Source organism: Mauremys reevesii, linkage group 1 (assembly GCF_016161935.1).
Source record: "Mauremys reevesii isolate NIE-2019 linkage group 1, ASM1616193v1, whole genome shotgun sequence".
In the NCBI taxonomy this organism is placed as follows: Eukaryota; Metazoa; Chordata; order Testudines; family Geoemydidae; genus Mauremys; species Mauremys reevesii.
In genome coordinates, this window is record NC_052623.1 from 197,064,017 (window position 1) to 197,087,483 (window position 23,467).

At 44.1% G+C, this 23,467-nt stretch overlaps 1 long non-coding RNA gene across 2 annotated transcripts in view; it reads left to right on the forward strand.

Annotated features, from left to right (window-relative positions):
* The window catches only part of LOC120398048, a 46,496-nt gene extending 23,069 nt beyond the window's left edge, over nt 1-23,427 (forward strand). For both annotated transcript variants that reach the window (XR_005594160.1, XR_005594158.1), the window contains one exon: nt 21,192-23,427. This is a non-coding gene — a long non-coding RNA (uncharacterized LOC120398048). The remainder of the gene's footprint in view (nt 1-21,191) is intronic.
* Nucleotides 23,428-23,467: the final 40 nt, after the last annotated feature.

Sequence of the window (23,467 nt, forward strand, 5' to 3'; positions counted from 1 at the left end):
GACAAAACCAGGTTCAAATCTGTTCAAATTAAAAGGAATGTCAGGATTTGTCAAAAATGTGTCTAAATACCTTCCACCCACCACCACCACCACCACCCTGCTATTTGCCCTCTTCTAATGGGAACTAATTTCTAATGCTGTCAGACAGATGAGATTTGTCACTCCCTTGAATAGTTGCCCTACTAAAATGTTGTTGTTTAGACGGTCTGTCTTATAGTGCAAACGCTGGATGGGAAGCCTCAGCAGTTACGTTAAAAAAAGAAATTGGTTTTAAAAAATTGATGTAAAACACATTTTTCAACTAAGAGAAAAAACATATACATAAATCAAAGGAATGACAGTCTAGACAGCTGATACAAGGCTCAGGTATACTTGATTAGAGTGGCAAGAACCATCTCTTTTGAGTAATAGGGTAAATTAGTTTCATAAATTGTATTCCATATTTGCAAACTAGCAATTTGCACATATTGCTGTTGGGGTTTAAGACTGAGAGTCATTCGATCAATCTCAATAAGCATTGGTAATAGAACTTTCTGGAATGGAGCTAAATCATCAGGTGTGTTTATGCTCTACATCACTCCTACTGAAATTAGTAGCATAACTGACAGCAGAGTTTGGCCCTTCATGTGTACTTTGTGTATGATCCAGCTTCCTAAAGGATAATGATTACCTGAATCAAAACCACTGAGAGACAGCCCTCAGCATAATAAGTGGCATCGTGGCTAACAGTGGAATGCACTGGTGAACGGAGAGTAATTTTGTTCACAGTGAAAGTCCTGAATAGTTTCAGCGCTACTACAATGTGTGGATAGTAATTCTGCTTACAGTGTGCATCTCTCAGGGCAGTGGTTCTCAGCCAGGGATACATGTACTCCTGGGGGTACACAGAGGTCTTCTGGGGTACATGAACTCATCTAGATATTTGCCTAGTTTTACAACAGGCTACAGAAAAAGCTCTAGCAAAGTCAGTACCGACTAAAATTTCATACAGACCATGACTTGTTTATATTGATCTATATACTGTACACTGAAATGCAAGTACAATATTTATATTCAAATTGATTTTTTATTATAATATGGTAAAAATGAGACTAAGCAATTTCTCAGTAACGTGCTTTATTTTACTCCTATATTTTTGTGTCTGATTTTATAAGCAAGTAGTTTTTAAGTGAGGTGAAACTTGGGGGTACACAAGGACAAATCAGACTCTTGAAAGGGGTACAGTAGTCTAGAAAGGTTGAGAGCCTCCATCTTAGGGCACACAGCAGCTGAGAAGGTGCTTGCCCAGCACAAGTGGGCAGAAATGCACTAGGTCTGCACCACTTAAGTCCCCCTCCAAAGGCTTGATTCTGTTTTCACAGCAATTTTACTCCAGTGTAATGTCAGTAGCATTACTCCTGACTTACACCACCGTGTAAACAGAAACAGGCCCATAAGCAGGACTTGGGGCTCAGATGTGTTGAGTAGTCTCTGTGCATTCAGACTGTGGCCAGCTTGGATTCCACTTCTGCAGTGCCATGCAGAGTCCCCCTCAAAAATGTGGGTGTATTTCAACTATAGTTGTCCTTTCCCAGCGCTCCAGAACAGATTCACTTCAAGGGTCTGGCTTCACAGCAGCTGGAGGCACGTGGACAGACATGCACTAGCTCTGCTTCAGCTAGCGTGCCAATGCTGTTCTGGCCACAGGTGGCTAGATCCAGCTGCAACCAGAGTGCAATCCTGCCTGACCCCTGTGTATGTAGCTGGGTGACTAGCCTGATTGCTGCTCATGCTGCCACAGCCACACTGCTATTTTTAGCCCACTCACTCGAGCAAATGATGGCTTTTATTACAACCTGTATCACAGATTTCCTGTGGGGAAACCACTACTTTTTTCCGATTTCTGCACAACCTTATTCTCAAGGACGCTGACACTAAACTGAACCTGCAGAAAAACCTCTTATCTTTGTGGCAATCAGGGTCAAAATTTCCACTGAGAGAGAACACACCTTACTCTTGCAATATTTTGGGACTACATGCATGAGAAAGCTGAGTGGGCTTTGGACCCAAGTGGAATAGGCAAAGCCCGTTGTCCAGAACCCATTGAAGTCAATAGTAGTCTGTCCATTAACTTCAATGGGCTTTAGTTCAGGCTCAGAAGAGCTGCTACGGAGGGAGGGGAAGAGAGAGAGGAGTCATCCCTCTCTGTCAGTGGCTCTTTTGATAGCCACTGTAAAGAGGGACTTTTCCATTGGAGGAATTTTTTATATATTCTACTTACGAGTAGATTTTTGATAGTCATAATTTCCCTTGACACTGTTAACTAAGCAACGTGTGTTTGTTTTTTTAAATAAGTTTTCCCTTTGTAAGTAGAAGCCTGATCCTGCTGCAGCCTCTACTAACATGAGTTGCCCCACAGAACTCAGGGCATCTGGTTCTCCTCTTTTTTGCTGGCTTTACCCCCCTCCCAGCTCTGTGAACTCCTATTCTCTGATTTGCACCAAAGTGTGAGGTGAATTCATAACACTGTGGGTAAAACTTTCAAACTGTGCTTCACTCCCATTTTTAAAAGTGACTTAGGAACCTGTTAGAGAGACAAGGTGGGTGAGGAAATATCTTTTATTGGATCAACTTCTGTTGGTGAGAGAGAGACAAGCTTTCAAGCTCTTCTTCAGGTCTCTGTGTAACTTTAAAGCTTGTCTCTCTCTCACCAACAGAAGTTGATCCAATAAAAGATCTTCTCACCCACCTTGTGTCTTTAATATCCTGGGATCAACATGGCTACAACACTGCATACAATTAGGAGCCCATTGACTATAAGTGAGAGAGAAGCTGCCAAGCAGCTGTCACTTTTGAAAATGGGACTTAGGCACTTAAGAAAATTTTATCCATTTTGTGTCTGAGACTCATGTATACACATGGTGGTGGTACTGTGTTAACCCTTCATTCTAATCCCCATTGCACTTACACAGTGCTTTTCAACAGATCTCAAAGTAGTAGTGTCATTATTATGTTGTCAGTGTGTGTAACTTTGTTCCCTGCTTAGATTTTTGAGTACCAATCATAGGTGCTGAGTTTCTAATCTGCTGGGGATGCTCCCCCCTCCAGCTCTGCCGGCCCTGCCCCCACTCCATCCCTTCCCTCAAGGCCCCGCAGATAAGCGCCCCTCCCTCCCTCCCTGCGCATCCTGATGCCGTGAAACAGCTGACCTGCAGCGAGCGATAGGCACTGGGAGGGAGGGGGAGATGTATAGGGGAGGAGGGAGAGGTTCTGATAGGGGGCTACTGGTGGGTGCTCAGCACCCACCATTTTTTTCCCATGGGTGCCCCAGCCCCGGAGCACCCACCGAGTCAGCACCTATGGTACCAGTGCTTTAGAAAGTAAAAGAAGTGGTGTACTATATTGCAGTAGCTAATAGGCTGAATAACCAAGCTGCTTTTTAGCTCAGCCATGTTTTGCGGCTGGCTATTTAAAGAAATATCTGATAGGTGAAAATAGTGATGTCTCACCACATTCTCCACTGTACCGCTTTAGCATTGTTCTTGTGTTATTTCCTTTTCAACAGAATATGTGGGTTAAGAAAAACGTGCACCAACTTCTTTGTAATACAACAATCGGTACGTGCCTACACATGCAGTAGGGAAGAGCTCTGTTGCTAGTCCAGAAGACGTGTGCAAATTAGTGAGACCCCTCTTTGTGATTATCCATTTTTTTTAATGCCTTTTGTGGTGGTTCCTATCTCAAACAGATTCTCCTTGCCTTCTTCTTCCTATTTTACACATTTTTATTTGGAGGTTATTGGCATATTTGGGTCTAAAGAATAGCACTGCCATTCCTGTTGTACACTAAAATCCTGTCTTATAAAGAGGATGGTGATCCATTGTTCTCCACTGAAGATAAGATAAGTAATGGGCTCAATCTGCAGCAAGGGAGATCTAGGTTAAATATCAGGAAAAACTTTCCCATTATAAGAGCAGTCAAGCATTGGAATAAAGCTTCTGAAGGAGGCTCTGGAGCCCCCATCATTGGAGGCTTTTAAAAACAGGTTAGATGAGCAGCTGTCAGGGTAGGTCTAGGTTTATTTGGTCCTGGCTGAGCACACGGGGCTGGACTAGATGACCTCTCGAGGTCCCTTCCAGCCCTACGTTTCTATGATTCTATGAAAAGGCAGAGATGACAAGGAAATATTTTTAAGTCACTTGTGTCTGTTTCTTTTCCCCACCATTGTTAATGAATTTAGCACTCAAAAAAACTAAAGGCCATCACAGAGTCAGGCCATATCATTAGTAGATGATGTGTGATCTGCACTGGGCCACTTTCTGTGATTTATTGTATTTTCTATATTGATCAGAGGGGTTCAGTGGTGGATTTCTTGTTCTTTCAGAAAGCTAAGCAAATCCAGATAATGGCCTTTAAAAATAAGAGGTATTGCTGTTGACATTAGCTGGCGGCTGTTGGGAGACTTCAGTTCAGAGCCTGATTTGACTGACAACTTAAAATGCCTCAGTCTGTACACATCACTGAAGTGTAGTATGGCACACTGCTGTATGGCTGTCAATACAAGACCAGCCAAGCATGTAATAATACTAAATAGACAGGCGCCACTGAGAGAAATGGAATGTCCAACTTTCCCGATGAGTCATTCTTCACATTGTTTTAGGAAGGCTCCTGAAGAAGCCAACCATGAGGCTTACAAAATAACTTGAAGCGCACACCTTAAAATAATGAATTAAAAGGGAGGCTCTTTAGCTAGTAGTCAGAAGCTGCCAGTTCCTTAATGCAGGGTAGGCAGTGAGAGCCCTAAGTGAAATGTTTGCTTTCATGTTAATTCACTTTCTCCATCAGTGACAAAGTGGAATACTAGTATTAATAATATTACAGTAGATTTAGAAGACTGGACCCATGAGGTTACTCTATAGACACAACATAAAGGATGACCCCTGCTCCAAAGTGGTTACAATTTAAATGAAAAATAAGTGAATTTAACATGCAATGGTCCCACTATTGGAGTCTGATCCACATGTATGGAGCCCTTTGCTGACTTCAAGGTACAGTTTAAAACACTCAGCTTTTGCTTCCAGGTGAAACTATGATGGAAAATGCATTCATGTTCACTGTCACCAAAGTGACTTCTCCATACATGTAGTGAAATGTCCCTGTAAGAGTAGGGAAGAACCTGTGCTGTAGCTTTGTTTAAAAAATGAATGGAGAGCTTTTAACACTGTTTTTTGTATATAATCCTCAGAAGGTGAGTGCTCAGTACTCAAACAACACAGGTGTTACAGCCTTTGTAAAAAGCCATGTGGTCAAGGCTGACCACGTTGGTTTGTGGGTTTTTTCCCTTTTTTACAAGCCCTTTTGTTCTTCCTTTTTAAATGTCTGTTCTGTGACTTTTACAGATGTCCTGGCAGGCGTCACCGGCTCACTTTCTTAAGATGCTCACTGTACAAAATGTAGCCAGACACTAATCATTTATAAGAAAATAAAGAATCAAAGACTTTGCAGTTTAGTTCATAGTCAGGGACCAAGCAAAGCAAAGTTCGGTCATCGTTCTTGAGACTATGCAACTGATAACTTTTTTTCATCATGTAATTCTGCATTTTTAATATTAGTAGACCCAGAAGCCCAAGTTCTGCCTTCCATTACATGAGTGAAACCTTCTTGGAGTCAAGTACTACAACGCACCAGAATTAATTAGGATTGAATGGCTGAAAATGAGAACTGAATTTGGGGGAGTTTTGGTTAATTCCCTGTATATAGGTGGTGATGGGGCTGATAAATGAATACACAACTGTGCCATACTTCATTTGTAAACACAAGCCCCAGAATCTCTCTCTCTCTCTCTCTCTCTCTCTCTCTCTCTCTGCAGTTAGAGTGAGTGTACTTTTTTAAAGTACATATTCTAGGAAATGATAGTATCTAGGGGCTTGTCTACACTACAGGACTATTTCGAATCTACTTAAGTCGAATTTGTGGATTCGACCTTAATAAGTCGAATTTGTGTATCCATACTAAATACACAAATTCGAACTTCTTAGTCCACATTCACGGGGCCAGCTTCGACTTTGGAAGCGGTGCACTGTGGGAACCTATCCCACAGTTCCCGCACTCCCCGCTGCCCATTTGAATTGTGGGATTTCCCCCCAATGCATGCTGGGGGGAAAAATGTGTCGTCATTGAACCGTCAATCCCGCCCTCCCTGTCTTCCTTGAAAGCGCCGGCGGGAAATCTGTTCGTGCCCTTCTCTGGTCGGTTACAGCGCGGACGCCACAGCACTGCGAGCATGGAGCCCGCTGCGATCATCGCTGCACTTATGGCCGTTGTCAACTCCTCGCACATTATCGTCCACCTCTTCCACAGTCAGATGCTGAGAAACCGGGCGAGGATGCTCCGGCAGCACGGTGAGGAGAGTGGCGCAGACCTCTCAGAAAGCAGGGTACACCGGGCAGTGGAGATCATGGTGGCAATGGGTCAAGTTCATGGTGTGGAACGGCGATTCTGGGCCCGGGAAACAAGCACAGACTGGTGGGACCGCATATTGCTGCAGGTCTGGGATGACACAGAGTGGCTGCGAAACTTCAGGATGCGTAAGGGCACTTTCCTTGAACTGTGTGACTTGCTGTCCCCTGCCCTGAAGCGCCAGGACACAAGGATGCGAGCAGCCCTGACTGTGCAGAAGCGAGTGGCCATAGCCCTCTGGAAACTTGCCACGCCAGACAGCTACCGGTCAGTAGCGAACCACTTTGGCGTGGGCAAATCTACCGTGGGGATTGCTGTCATTCAAGTAGCCCACGCAATCGTTGAGCAACTGCTCTCAAAGGTAGTGACTGTCGGAAATGTCCAGGCCATCATAGAAGGCTAACACGCGATGGGATTCCCCAACTGCGGTGGGGCTATAGATCGGACTCACAACCCTATCCTGGCACCAGCCCACCAGGTCAGCGAGTACATTAACCGAAGGGCTACTTTTCAATGGTGCTGCAAGCTGTGGTGGACCATAGGGGACGTTTTACCAACATCAACGTCGGGTGGGCGGGCAAGGTTCATGGCGCGTGTGTTCAGGAACTCTGGTCTGTTTAGACGCCTCCAGGCAGGCACTTTCTTCCCGGACCACAAAATAACGGTTGGGGATGTGCAGATGCCTACAGTGATCCTCGGGGACCCGGCCTACCCGCTAATGCCCTGGCTCATGAAGCCCTATACAGGCGCCTTGGACACTGAAAAGGAACTCTTCAACTACCGGCTGAGCAAGTGCAGAATGGTGGTGGAGTGTGCTTTCGGACGTCTCAAGGGAGATGGCGGACCTTACTGACTCGCTCGGACATCAGCGAAAGAATATCCCCGTAGTTATTGCTGCTTGCTGTGTGCTCCACAATCTCTGTGAGAGCAAGGCGAGACCTTTTGGCCGCTTGGGAGGTTGAGGCAAATCGCCTGGCTGCTGTTTACGATCAGCCAGACACCCGTGCTGAGAGAATATCCCAGCGGGAAGCGATATGCATCAGGGAGGCTTTGAAAGCGAGTTTCCTCGCAGAGCAGGGTAACCTGTGACTGTCCACTTGATTTTAAGAGAGCCTGATCATAAACCAAGTTTTCCCCACTTCCCAAGGACGTTTTAAAACTAAGGACATGTTTTAGTAATTAATAATAAATCTTTCGTTGACTTTGCATTTCTGTTTATTCGTTGAAACATGGAAGCATTCTGTGCTGGTTAAGGTGTGCACTGATGGGTGGGTTTGCAGGAAGGGGCGAGGTGCCGTCCTTGGATAGGGGTTACCATGACGGCTGTGGGTTTGGGCGTTGGAAGGGTGAGGGTGTGGGGAAGGGTGAGTATCTGCCCCTGGATGAGGTCTCTTTTTGGGGCTCGGGGCACCGGGAGGATCGTGACTACGGTCCAAATGCATGTGAAGGAAGCCTGCCTTTACATTCGGGGATGTCAGGCACCAGGACCCTGCACAAGCATACACATCAAGGAAAGACCGGGGCAGCATACACCACACAGACTGTCCCTGGTGCCTAGTGACTGCAGTCTGTGTGTGCCCTGCAGTTGACCCTGCAGCCAAGTCTGTAGCATGGCACTGTGGGCTATGCAGTGACATTACAATTTCCCCACAGAACAACAGAAAGTCTTCTGACACCAGAAACGTGACCGGAAACAGTCAGTAACACCAAACCGCTTTTAATAATGTAATACACAGTGGGGGGTTTGAACTTGGAGTTGGGACTGGTTGATGCTGTAAAGAAAGAGCTTGTACAAATTTACAGCGCGACAGTTGTCTCTAACATTATCGGTGTGCTGCGGTGCAGGGACAGTTCTCACGGCCCCTACCGCCCCTCCGTCTTGTCACTTTGGGTGAGGGGGGGACAGGACTTCCTGGCGTTGGAGGGCGGTTGCAGATGCACTGCAGGGGGGCTCTCTCCTCCTGACTGCGGTCTTGCAGAACATCTACAAGGCGCCGGAGCGTCTCCGTTTGCTCCCTCATTAGACCAAGCAGCGTTTGAGTCGCCTGCTGGTCTTCCTGCCGCCACCTATCCTCCCGTTCCAGGTGTGTGCGATGCTGCTGACACAGGCTCTCCCTCGACTGTCTCTGCTCTGCCGCCTCCACTCTAGAGCTGGCCATCAGTTCCTGGAACATGTCGTCCCTTGTCTTTTTCTTTCGGCGTCTAATCCGAGCCAGCCTCTGCAAGGGGGATGGCGGGGCAGTCCGGGAAGGAGCCGAAGCTGTGTGATGTGAAAAAGTAGGTGATTTCCTTGAACACATACATGTTTGCCAACAGTAAACACAGTCTAGTCAGTTTCAGTTAACAAGACCAAAGAGGGAACCAAGTCTCAGGAGATCTCAGAACTAGTCCGAGATTTCGGAATACGCTCTCATTGGCGGCGCCATTGCACTGGAGAGCGCACAAGCGAGGAAAGATAGCTGCATCCCTCTTGCACAAAGTCCTGGTAAGCCTTACAGTACATACTGCTTATCAGTTACTGGTTAGCTGTGCTCTCCTGCTAAAGGCAATGTGCAAAGCAGAAAGGATAAGCCTTTTGCAGCCCCTCCCGCCAGCGCACGGGAACGATCAATGCATGCTTGTTCTCTGTGGCCTCTCGCACGTGGCTGTTAGGCGAGGGTCATTGTTATGCAACCTAATTGTAAACCATTAACAATAGTAACACTACACTAATTGCCCTACTTAGATGCAGTATTTGCAGAACGAGATCACCCTGAGGCGGGTCACTCGTGCCCAGAAAGACCGCATGTTACGGGACGCACTGCACAGACCAGGACCATATGCAGCAATGCTAGTAGAGGCGATGGTTCCACTCTATATTCGGATGTCCTGGCGTGGAAGAGTCTGCTTCCACGGAGCGCCCAACAAGCGACCTCTTCCGACGAACCTCATGCGGAGGCTTTGCGAGGAACTGAATGACACCTTCGTAGAAATGTCGCTAGAGGACTATTTTTCTATCCCCATTTGTGTGGACCTTCTCTTCATATAATTTAATATATATTATAGTTTAATATTTAGAATTTTGTAAATACTGTTTCTATTTTTTCTATAACAATGTTATAAAAAATAAATGTTTATACGTGTGTTGCACTTACCGCCTGATCCTTCCCCTGAGTCCGAGTCCTGGTTAACGGGCGGGGACGGTTGGTAGGGGATCTCTGTGAGGGTGATGAAGAGATCCTGGCTGTCAGGGAAAGCGGGAGTGGGTTCGATGTCGCCTGCGCCGTCCTCTAAAGACCCTTCCTCATCTTCCCCATCGGCGAACAGGGAGGGGGAACTGTCCCGGTACACTATTCCGTCCTCGGAGTCCACCGTCACTGGTGGGGCACTGGTGGCAGACCCACCTAGAATGGCATGCAGTGCCTCGTAGAAGCGGCATGTCTGGGGCTGGGCCCGGGCGTCCGTTTGCCGCTCTGACTTTTTGATACCCTTGTCTTAGGTCCTTCACTTTCACGCGGCACTGCATCGCATCCCGGCTATATCCTTTGTCTTTCATGGCTTTAGAAACCTTCTCGAAGGTCTTCGCGTTCCGCTTGTTGGAGCGCAGCTCCGAGAGCACAGACTCCTCGCCCCACACAGCGATCAGATCCTGGACTTCCCGGTCACTCCATGCTGGGGACCTCTTTCTATTCTGGGATTGCCCGGACTCCTCTGCTGGAGAGCTCTGCATCGTTGCAGGTGCTGCGGAGCTCCCCCCGATGTGCAACCAGAACGTCAGATTCAAACCGCCCAGACAGGAAAATGAATTCAAATTTTCGCGGGTCATTTCCTGTGTGGCTGGCCAGAGAATCCAAGCTCGGACTGCTGTCCAGAGCGTCAACAGAGTGGTGCACTGTGGGATAGCTCCCGGAGCTGCTAAGTTCGATTAGCATCCACACCAAGCCTAATTCGAGCTAGCAAGTGCGAATTTAGCGTTACTCCACCTGCCGGGGTGGAGTACCAAATTCGAACTAAAGAGCCCTCTAGTTCGAATTAAATGGCTTCCTGGTGTGGACGGTTGAGCGGTTAGTTCGAATTAACGCTGATAAATTCGAATTAAAGTCCTAGTGTAGACCAGGCCTAGGAAAGGACCTACCACCTCTTCTCTCTCTTTCCCCCCCCCCCCCCTCTAAAGATCTTTCTTTAAAGCAGTTTCCTAATCTCTTATTTATGGTAAGAGAGAAGAAACATCTGAGGGATTTTTAGCACAACAGATTGTATGTTTAACAACATTTTCTCTGATGCTTGTGTCTGTCAAGTATGTATAATCAGATGCAAGATTCATATGTTAAAATAGTGAATTGACAAGACAGGCACTATTTCCCTATGCTTTGGAATTCAGTATTTCAATATGCCATTTTCTATCAGCGTGGGTAAAACTAATCCCAAAATCTAATCCATACTGGCATGCAGGAATGAAAGTCTGATTTGAAGATTTGTTATAAAGGACTTGCATGGAGATCATGTTTTGCATGTTTGAAACATCTCAAATGTTTTACAAATTGAACTCAATAAATGATACATATTATTATTAAGCAGGATCATTTCATTCAGCATTGAATTGCAGCCAGTTTTGATGTAAAACATAGCAACCATTCAGCAGTAACTCTACACAAGAGGTTTTTAAGGCAGGACTGGAAGAATGCTGCCTAATGAAAAATACAGGGAGAATTCTACCAAGCAGAATGTAATTAGGCAACTTGGAATTTGGCCAGGATGCTGGAGTTAATTTCTCTATTCTTCTAAAGGGTGGTATGGGATCTTTAATTACTGTTCCAAAAGTGCCCCGAATCATCTTTATATTTCATCTGAAAGACCACACAGTCAGCCGCACAGTGCCCACTAGAAACATACTTGGAATCTGGTTTACTACTAATTGAGGCCCTGATCATGCAAACTCTTTTGCACATGCTTCATTTGAATATGAGTAGTCCAACTGTCATCAGTTGATCTGTTCACAGGGCTAAAGCTAAGAGCACAAATGTGGAGGAGTGGGGCCTACTGCAGCATTTTCTGTTTATCCACTTCCAGGGGTACAGATAGGTTTCTGTTCTCCTTAGTTTTCATTCTTTCTTTCCTTCTTCCTTCTTGTTCTTTTTCTGTTAGCCTCTAGCAGTTGGGTCACATTAGGAAGTCTGTCTCTATGACCCTGAGTATCACAGATGCAGTAATGTTTCCCTGAGTTTGCAAAGAGCCTGACACAATAGCTCTGAAGTATGTATTGTCCTGTTCATTTCAGTGGTGCTAACTGTGATGCCAATGATGATTCTTTAAATGTCAGCTTCAACTATTTTACTGCTCTTCACAACATATTAAAAAAGAGAGGGAGGAGTAATGGCAAGATCCTCATAGTGTATGTGTGTGTGGTTGGTGCTTGGGAACGCACAAAAGATTAGGTGTGGTAGAAAACAGAGGCGGTATATACTGACGTATAGGCCTTTGATAACATGTTGCAGGATTTCTTTTTCCATGGGGCAGGGCTCAGCTTTTAAAAGTTGGGAAATCGCTGGCCAAAAGACAAGACTGATGCCTACTCAGTCCCCATTTAGTGTTCAAATTGCGATCTGGCTCAGCTCAGCATAATTTGTGAAGTGTGATAGGATCCCAGGATAAGGTGGGAGGGGCACACACCAGACACATTCCCCACCAGCCATATTGCCCAGGCAGTTTCATAATGGAGGCTGCCCTGCTGTAACTCTGATGTAAAAATATTGATACCATGGAACGGATATACTTACCTAGGTCTGGTACAATGATCCACAGGTCACACAATTGCAAGGCTAGCTGTCCTTCTGTCCCCTTCCTGCTCTGAGAGTACCCCCTCAGGTCTGTGTCAAGCCTACTGCCTTTATCTCTCCTGGGCTGGAATTCCATGACTCTCCTACTCTGGGATTGGCCCCTGGCATCCAGCACCCTGCATTATCAACTGTGTTTACTCAGCAGGTTCGACTGGATTTGGCACCTGCAGCCCATACATTCAGGAGTTTGTGACCACTGCTGAATATAGTGACCAGACAGCCTTCTTACACCAGAATACTATTGAATTTTAACAAAGGATTTAGAGACCAAGGATTTTTAAAACTATCTGCCCTCCTGTCTGACTTACTGGGAGGCTTACTGCCCTGTGATGACAACTTAAACTGCCCTAACTTCTTGAGAGATGCCCAGTGGGGCCTGTATCAGCTTGAACAGCTCTCCAACAGCTCCCTCCCTTCTGGGAAGGGAGAGGTCCTCTAACCCAGCCAGCGTCCCTTTTGTTCTTGTCCGTTCCTGAACTATTTGTCTTGCTGCATAAAAACAGTCTGGTGGGATCAGCAGAGGTCAAGTCTGAATATCTGGACAGTAAACTCTTTAGGGCAGGGACTGGGTGTTCTGTACATCACTGTGCCTAGCAAGACGTGGTCCTGGTCCATAATTGGGACTCCTACGTGCTATGATTATATAAATTATGATGACTCTTTACTTCTCCCACCTTGATTCTCTTCACCTAACATTTTACCCCACTGATTGGTATTCACTTTCAGCATCCCTTCTCACAAGTATGCCTAGTGTGGAGAGCTGCATCTCCCAAGATTCAATCCTTTGCTTTATTTAATACAGAGGGATCCTAAACTTCAGTTGGAACTGGCCCATTTCATTCATCAGCCAATCATTAGATCAGAGCATCACTCATTCTGTAGAGAGGGAAAAATTCTATTTTCAAAAATGGCCCATGGGCCAGGTTATAAAGACAGGATTCTCCATACTCCTCTTAATCCACACCAGATCTCCCATTATGTCAATGGGGCAGTGGCACAAAGAGCAAGGGTAGAATACCCTTCAGTTAGTTCATCTAGTAACTAAATCTTGGGTTATTTGTTCACTACATTTATCCTATTCAGCATCATATTGTGAATTATACACTTTCCTACAGGAGCACACTATTTCTGCACTTCGATTTCTTTACCCATTTCCCTTTCTCAGTTTTCTCCCTCTTCTCAGCTTTGTGTCTCTCTTCCTCTCTTCCCTACTGCAACTCCCAGTTCCCAGTGTATATGGAATTAGTGGTGGGAAATCAGCCAGGGGCTCATGCTGCACTATTGGAAAGTGATCATGAACTCCTCTGTGTGGGGAGGGAGGTGTTGACCTTTGACCCCCTAAGGTGATATTGGTGAGTCTGTGGTTTGGGGTAAGCTAGAATGCTAAGCATACATAGAGAAATAATAATGGAAGTTACTGAAGCTGTAAAAGCAAATAGAAGAATCAAAATATATGTATTAAAAATAGACTTGGCTGTAGGGCTTCAGCATTAAGTGTGAAGGGCTTAGAGTAAAGCCTGATAAAAGCTGATCTTTGGTATAAACTAGCATGAGTATTAAGTGCTTGGCCAAAAGTTGTGAAGTGATACATACTTGACCTCAGGTTATAACACTTGCGAATACATAACTTGTGATAGTTCAGTAATGCATTATGTGATACATAGGTAAACCACAAACAAACATTATCAAATATGGTCCTGGACATGTGTGGATGGAATAGGAAAAAGTGTATAAAAGGTGTGGTTATCCATCCTATTGTTGGGACACTCAGGGATGACCTGGGACATGTGGATAGGAAGCCTGGCCCAGACCCATCTTTGTTTCTAATGGTCTCCATCACGTTGTAAGTATGAACAATGCAGGAAACCACTTTATTGTACCTATTTTTATATACATATTTCAATTATATTTGTCTGTGACACATTCCCCTGGTGTTATCTGGACCAGTGATCTGCTAGGTCACTCCAATCCTCAACTCTGGGAGCCAGCCTTACCCTGCTCTGCTGTGAGAACCCCCACTCCCGGGCTGTTCACGCACAGCCTCTGGCATGTAAGTCTGAGTCACCCTCCCATCTCTGGTACTATATAAATATCCCTGACTGCCTGGGGGGTGGGGGGGAACAGGGGACTCCCACTGCTGTGGCGTGGGCGGGGGAGAGGGACACCACTGCTGCTGTGTCTCTTGGGTACAGGGTCCCCTGAGCAGTGGCTGGCCCCCAGGGCTACCTCAGCTGCTCAGGTGTCCCTGGGGTCAGCCACACTGACCATTGCATAAGTCTGGGAAAGTCATGGAATTGGTGACCTCTGTGAAAGACTTGCAGCTTTACTCATGAGACTTGGAAAGAATGTCTCCATGATCAATGCCGTGCCAATCTAGTCTGCCACGCCGCTTTTAGTTGTGAAACTTTTGGGATGGCAACTGTCGGTCCATTTTTGCTTTCCTCTGTAGCCTAATCAATTGTTTCATTCATAAAATTATTCCTTTGGCTGCAACCTGTCCCAAATAACAGGTTATATTTCAGGCCACTACTTAGAGTTAATGATGAAGATAAATTTGGTAAGCACACACACAAACATTGAGCTTTTTGTTTATTACAGACTGTGACACTCTGTATCTTGGGGGAACACCCTGTATTCCCATGTTCATCTTTATAACATGATTGTGTGGTATCCAATGCAAAATTTGTCATGTCAGGTGTCTTCAAAAGGCTCAGGATGCACTGAGCATTGTTATAGTAATGTTATGTTATAGGTTGTAATTTCATGTGTATATAGTATGAGGATGAAAATAGGAAGGAGTGAGCATCACCATCATGGCTGCCATCCCCACCACTTCCTGGGACCCTAGGATCCACTATAATACCACTGTGCTTCACTGTCCTGAGCCTGTGAGATGTCCAGACCAGGCCAAAGATGGGGACCCAGATGACATCACCATCTCCACCAGCTCTGGCTAAGTTTCAAACCTACCTGAGATGTGAGATCTCATTGTCATCTCTTTCTCCTGTGTATCCTTTTTCTTCCCCACCTTATTTTTCTCTTTTCTATCCTCTCCTTTTGCCTTCTGTCTAAGGCTTTGGCTTAGCTGGCCTAGACTGCATATTTTGCAACCCTGCTGTTAGCCTGTGACCAAAAAGCAATACTCTAATTAGCCTGACACTGGTACAAGTTTTCTAGGTCTCAGAGTGGCTGATAAGACCATGTGCTGTACCTATGTCTTTTCTAGCATATAAGTCAGAAGCAAAGATAAAAGCTGCATTTTTCATCTCTGCTAATCTTTTCTCTTCCCTTTTGTCTTTAACAATAGCAGCTCCAGCTCCTCTCAACTAACATTTTTTATCTTTTCCTCAAATAGAGGCTTTTTTCCCTTTATAAAGACTCCTCGCAGCTAAAGGGAAAAAGGAATGTTGTTAAAATGAAAGCATTACTTAATACTTCACATTTCAAATGCTTAACTGTTTCTCCTTCTCTTGTATTTTTAATAAAAGGTTAACAAGATTTTTAATCATGTGTTTGCCATGGTACTAAGCAACCTGAGGTCTCTGTATATCAAACCCAGAAACTTGTTTAAAATGGTTTTAATGTTGGACAGTGATAGGGTCATGTTAATGTTTTTGAGACTCTAGGCTAGGGTGACCAGATGTCCCAATTTTATAGGGACAGTCCCAATATTTCGGGATTTTTCTTATATAGGCGCCTATTATCCCCCACAGTCTATCCCGATTTTTTCACACTTGCTGTCTGGTGACCCTACTCTAGGCTCATATATTTAATCTAAAATAATACACCACCCCTAAGGGGTGGGTGAGTATTTCATTATTTGCATTCTTTCAGTGCTTTCCCAACTGGTAACAAGAATGCCAATAGCAGTGGTATGTTTTGTGAAGCGCACACTAAGGCCTTGGCTACACTTGAGAGCTACAGCACAATAAAGCTGCCCACAGCGCTGTAACTCACTCCCTGTCCACGCTGGCAAGGCACATACAGCACTGTATCTCCGTGGCTACAGCGCTGCAGGTACTCCACCTCCCCAAGAGGATTAACAGCTGCTGCAGAGTGGCTGAGATGCTGGTGCTCCAGTGTAAACGGGGAGTAACCTTATTACGCAGTGATTGACCTCCGGAAACTCTCCATAATCCTTTTAAGTGAAGGTTCTGCTCTTTGTTTTGTTGTGAACTCCGGGCTCCGGGAGCTGCTTATCAAAAAAACAAACACAGCTCCTGTTTGCTGTGAATGAGTAGAGGCAGGCGGGGGGCTCCCTTTGGAACGCCCACATCTAATGTTTGCTTGAAGAGAGGCACGCGGGGGGGAGGGGAAGGGTCCAGCAGCGGCTGCTTATCTGGTCTGTGAGGGGAAAAAAAACAGCTGCTGTTTGCTTTCAGTGAGTGAGAGAGGGGTGGGGGAGGGGGTCGGAACTTGCAAGGCAGGGAGCTGACACAGTGTTGGCTCCAAAAATCCACTCTCTCTCTTCCCCCCCCCCACACTCCCTGTCACATTCTACCCCCCCTTTTTTAAAAGCACGTTGCAGCCACTTGAATGCTGGGATAGCTGCCCATAATGCACCGCTCCCAGTGCTGCTGCAAATGTGGCCACAACAGTGTGCTGGTATCTGTCAGTGTGGACAGACTGCAGCGCTTTCCCTACTCAGCTGTACGAAGACAGGTTTAACTCCCAGCGCTGTACAGCTGCAAGTGTAACCATACCCTAAGTTATTGGAAACTGGACTAAGACTCATTTCACAGTAATTGCTGAACTTCAGGCACTATACATTTGGGATGATGCTGTCTTCGGGTCAGAATGCTTTCCCTTTTGCATACGGAGAAACATAACAGGTTTGAAAAGGTGACTTTGAAATGAATGGATCTTTATCTGTTTCCTGACTACCCTGTTCTGTCTCACCTCAGCCTGCCCCAAATGTAAAGAAAACCTGCAAGAACTCTTAGCTTTGCAAGAAAATACCAGTTGAGAACAATGCTCCCTTGCATGTTTAAAGATGACATTTCAGATACAAGATTGAGACAGCACTAGCTATCGTTTTCTACAGGCAATTTATTTCCTCTTGTTTTGCAGGTGCTTGGCGGCTGCTGCTTTTGATCCAGTGACAAACTGATAATGCTTGTTTACTCATTTTAGCCAAAAAGAAAGTCAAGTCCAGAGGACACAAATGCAAAGTACAGATAAAACTCTCCTGTGCTAAATCATGTGCTCGAGAAAGGCAAAGTGTAGTTTATATGGCAAATAAAAAAATGTTTGGACAGCCTATATGTAGTGCTGGTGTCTATCTTCAAAATCCTAAGTGTCAGAGAAGAGCTGTTCTTCCGCACCACCCTGCAAATACCCCGAGCAACAAGAACAGGAGAGTTGATGGAGCCCAGTGAAAAATCTTGGGAGTCAGAGATGGGGCTTCTGGAGTAGAAGGGCTGTGGCTGTGAAGCTCCCTAGCACTGGAAATCAGGCTGGGTTTGTGTCTCACTTCCTTGACAGCACATTGCAAGACACCTCTTAATGATTAACAAGTAGCTAAGAAGGAAAAAAGATGGTTCATCATTTGCCAGTGATAACTCTTTTTCTTGCTAATTCATTGCATTTGGTACCTTTCCACTGCAGTAATGGGCATATTAAAATTATGCAGGGAGGGGGAAGGGGGGACAAAGGAATGGGAAGCCCACCTGCTTCGTGATTTTGCAAGACAGCAAACTGTTTATCTCCAGCGTTGAGATTTACAAACCAGGGCCTTGATCCTGCAAACTTATGCATATGTTTAACTTTAAACACAGGAGTTGTCCTGTGATTTCAGACTGCCCTCCAATGGTAGAGGGTTCCATAATCACAGACCTGGTACAGAATGAGCCCTGAGTTCAGTCAGTTTTCCTGTGTAAAGTCAACAGTGCTCATAAATACTAGGATTGGGGCCTAAATATCTTACTGAAAAAATTCACACGCAAGTTCTTATAATTGAAACCTTTTAAGGCCCTGCCTCCTTTTGCTCCAAAGGAAATATAAGGATTTTCCAAGAAATACTCAAATACACTAATCTACTCTTACATTAAACATTCACCACAGAGCTACTTGTGACACTCCCATACTTCTTCAAACTGGTCTTTTATACTTTATCCTCAGGAGTAGGTGCGCTCAGGTGTGTTATGAGCAGAGCAATGCCTGTAATGATGCATCAAATGCTGGGAAATCAACAGATGTTTTTCTCTAAAGATAGGGTTGCCTAGAGTTCTCTTTCAGGCTCCACCCACACAACACCAATGTAGTTTTCTCTCAGCTTGAGAAAGCGGTTGTGTTCTCATTTCAAGAAAGTAGAGGGCTTCTGGGTTGTGGTTTGCTGCTGACTTAAAAGCAGTATTCCTGCAATTTGACTGTATCCCCGTGCCAGTTAACCTGGTTATATTAGTTTTGTTTTCTAACATGGAAGAGCAATGATCTGTCAAGAGAAATCAACTGAAAAACTGCCCAAAATATCCTGTAGGTAAGAAAGGTACAATGCTCTTTTAATGATTGCATCAAAACCTATTTCAGCTATAAAACGGTCTTTAGGTTCCTCAAAAACTCTTTCATTACTGATAGCGCGCGTTTACCTCTCTATCAATTTTCTGTTCAGGAATTTTTAACTCTGAGAGGAGTCACACACAATGAGATTGCTCTCAAAAATTTTGTGTCATAATTTTTAAATATGTGGTGGGGATATGAAAGCATAACTATTTATCTTGCTGTTGACTAGGTTGCTCTCCTTTATACTCTGAGGTGGTCTTGCAGCCTAGATTCCACTTTCAATACAGGTAGTGCAGTAATGGTAGATCAGTGAGATTCTCTGTACTCTTGTGAGTGCTTTTTCTTTTCTTTTATTTTCTTGGGGGGGGGATGGAACTATTGAGTGGTGAACGGTTGAACTATAGATGATGGCTAGCGTTTCATGAAAGCGGGACCCCAAACACTTTTTATGCAACTGATGACTCATGATTGTGGTGACTGGCTGTATCTGAGCGTCTGATTTTTACGTTTCTGTTTTAAATTTGGGGACTTTGTTATTTCAGTATGACTCAATTGTACTTGAAATGAATCATTTTTGTGAGCTCATGGAGGAGACATGGGGAACATGCCTTTGTGGGAACTCTTGGATGTTACACTAATGGTGAGGCAATGCGTGCTTTCTTGGTTGTGGTGATTTAGTTTTTCCTGATTTTTTTTTTTCCACCCCATCCCCAATTTCCCCTACCTTTTTGAACAGCTGTGAATGAGGAAGAACTTGCCTTCAGAGTAAAGCATGCCTCCATAACACCATAAATAAAGACCGAGTTGGTGCTGTAATCACTAACCTGCTGCTGTCTCCTCTAAAGTTTTGCTGGAGACTGGTTCCTTGCAGGCAGACCCTTGCACCAATTGATCTAAGTGGGACACTAAGAGAATTCATGGGAGCCAATAGCCAAATTAGCATTTGGCAGTCTTCTCCTTGCTCAAACTGCGGGTGCGGGTGGGGGTGAACTCTGGTGTCTGCGCTATGGTGTTCCCAAGTGCTGGTCTTCTACATGGCTCAAACCTCCACTCGGCAAGTCAACCTCCATCACAACCACCCAATCAGAAGCAATCTGCTCTGTAGTTTTATGCATTACAGTCTGCTTCCTGCTGTTGCTGCAGAGGACAAATTTGAACTCTGAATAGAATGAGTGGTTTGTATAATGCTATTCCATTTCTTTTGCTGATCCCCTACAGCCTGTGCAGTAGCAGCGTGTTGTCTCTCCATCATTGAGATGGAAACCTCCTGCTTCCTGTATCTGATTTAAAAATTTTTAAAAAGGAAAGATCATTTGTAACTGCACATCTTCTAATTCTTGTCTGCTGAAGTACATTACATTGTTACTATCAGTAATGTTTCCATGTATAATCTTCCAAGCTGACTTTCTTGTGCTTATTTAAGAATCAGGAAGACAAGAGTAACACAAATAGGTGCAAAAAAATTGATTATTTCTGTTTTTAAATAAACAACTATGTAAAAACCAATTTTCTTACACTGGTAGCAGCTGCTCTGCTTGTGTTCATAGCACAAACCTGGCTTAGTTTGTACTGAGATGTGCAGCGGACACAAGATGAAACAACCAGAAACTCCATTAAGGTTGAGAGCAGACCATCTGCGGTGCTAATGTTGCTGTGGGCTAACCTCTTAATATTTTTGGAAGGATCATTTGAGGAAGGATGATCTTGTGGTTAAGACCCCAGAATGGGACTGAGATTAATGATCAATTCTGGGCTCTGCCACATGCTTCCCATGTGACCATAGGCAAGTCACTTAGGCCCACAAGCTCAGAAATACTTACGCAACCATTTCCAATTAGGTGCCTAAATTCCTTTGAGGATCTGGGCCTTTAGTCCATGTACCTGCAGAATGGGGAAATATCCTTTTTTTTCTTTTGAAGAGCTTACAATGGGATTCTTGTGTCAGTTGGGACCTCTAGGTGGTACTGTAACAAAAATATGCTTTTTTGCAAGACCACCTGGAGAGAAGAAAAATAAAATCCCTTCCCTCCTTTTTTATAGCTATAAGCTTATTTTCTGGAGAATGACTATGTAAAAGGGTGGAGGGATACACGATAAAAGACTGAAGAGTAAGGGTAAGATGGCAAGGAAAACAGTAAGCGAAGATAATGGAAAATTGGAAAGAGATGGAGGAGGGGACAGTAATAGAGGGAGTAAAAGGAAATGCAATTGAATGGTCAAAACTGTAAGGCCCGAGGAATTAAAAGATGAGATGCAGATAAAAGAGGACCTGAAGTGAACAAGGAGGTTGGGAGAAACAAGCAACTATGAAAGTTGGTTCTTTAAATAATAAACACTCTTGTTCCATGCCATGATCTCTAAGCATTGTACACAAGTAAAAGTTAACAACACTCCAGTAGCTACAATGGCATAAATATCATTGTTGTTGTTTTCCAGATATGTTAAGTGACTCCACCAGGATCACGCAGGGAATCAGTGGCAGAGCCAGCAATGAAATCCAGGGGTCCTGACTCTGCTAGCCAAGTTGCCTTCCTTGAAGTTTGCTAGATGGTAAACTCTCCTTGCAGCATGAAGTGTTTCTGCTGATGAAGAATGTGATTGGAACAGCTAATTGGCTGATGAGGAAAGCCATGGGTGTTGGAGAATGAAGCATTGTTACCGCTGAGTACAACAGACAACTGCTTTAGAGGTTTTCATTTGGTGAAAATAATATTCCAAAAACTGAGTGAGGATTTGTAATGCTGGGTTTTGTGCTACACAGTGAGGCAACCTAGAGGATTAAGATAATCATTAAGAAGATAAATGCAAAAGATATGAGCAAAGGTTATTCACCTTCATTGATATTAGTCCCTTATTAGCAACATCACAGAATGCTAGATCACCTCATTCTTAACCTCATGTGCCTGACCTGCTGTTAAGCCAATTTAAAGCTTTATTATTCTCTTAGTTGATGAGATTTACAGTAACCTCTACAAATCTGTTGCTCTTTAATCTTAATTTGACCTCCCATTTTTATAATGTATTTTGGAGCCATTAGCAATAAGTGAGACTGATGATTCTGTTTAACATTTTTCTGTACAAATTAGTTGTCCACCTAACTCTCTTCCATGTAACATGGCTGAACCATCCTTTAGATACTAAAAGCAGCATGTGGCTGGGGATATACTGTCCTAGGAATTTTGTATCCTCCTGAGCATCTTGATATCTGTCTCCATAGGAACAGAATTCCAATTAATACTTGTGCATAAGCTTAATGGGGCCTTTTAAATCTTACTCTTGCTTCTTTTCAGAAAAGGGAGTAGTGAGAGAATAGCACAAGTGAATTAACCTGAGAGAGAAGTCTTCTTCCTGCCTCTCCTAGCTTGACCAATACGTGCGATAATGCTGAGAAAATTAAGTGATTCTCATGCTAGTTACATGGAGCTAGAATAACAGATTTAAGGAACTGCCTGACTGCATGTAGGCGAAGTATTAGAGAAGGTACTGGTGGCGTCTATCCAGAGAGGTTATTGGCTTGTGGTAACCAGATTAAAAGAAACATTGTAGAGGGCTTGGATAGCTCAGGGGAATTGGTAATGGGATACAAATAGTCTTTAACCTCACTGGTTCGAATGTGGCTTAGGCTGAGAGTAAATGAACATTGTCCTCTTTTGAGGGCTGTTAGGTGCCTATGAAAAATGGAATTCAACTGAGATCGTCTACTGGATCAGGTATCCCTCCTCCCACACAAACAAACCCAACCACTAATGGCATTCTCACTTGCAGTTAACACAGACAACCTAAGCACTAAATGCTCTTAAAAACACTTCAGTAATTGCCCTACCAGGCAGTATCGTTGTTCTTAGCAGTAGCAATAGGATCATGACCAAAGTATTGTTCTATAAGAGTGGGCATGAAGAACCAAGTGCTGCTTACCCTTAAGTGATCCTGACAGGCAGCAATGAGTGACATCTGCAGGGCCCTGAGCAGAACCTTGTATTGCTGCTCTTTTTGTTAGCCTAGTGAAAGGCTATCAGTCTGAAACCTTTAACATACACTTCAGATTTGGAGAAATAAATATAATTTTCTTTAATGACACTTCTGTCTATAACGAAGACAGGCCTGGGTAAACCCTGGACTAAAGTGCGGATGATCTATCCAACTACTGACAGTGCCCTTTCTGGCAAGTGCTTGGATGTTCTCTGTGTGATTAAGGATGAAAGGAACGGTTGATTCACCTGATTCTCATTCCTTACTCTTTTTTGCAGGGGGGAAAACTGCTCTATAGTTAGTTAGTTTGTTTAATTAAGCAGGACAGTCCCCTTCATTTTTCTAATGATTCTCTTGGAAGAGAAACTTTGCTCCCGATATCTGTTCTGTATGTGTCCTCTAGTAGATTTGAATCATGGCCTCTTCTGCCTCATTAGATAGTCTGAACTGGAGCTGATTGAGAGTTTTCAGACTAAATGTCTTTTTTTTTTGTCTGAAAATGCTGATTTGTCAAAACAAAGAGTGTTCTCTAGAAAGGGTCTGTTTTGCTGAATCTCCTGATATTTTAAAAAAAATAGTTTCAAAATTAAGTGTCTTATTTTGACACTTTTTTTAAATGAAAAGTTTGAGTTTTGTGCAAAAATTCTTGGTTTCAAATTTTAGTGGGTTTTTTCCCTACAAAAAAAAATTAATAGAAATTACTGATATGTTTTTGTTGACTTTTGATTATTCATTCATGAAAA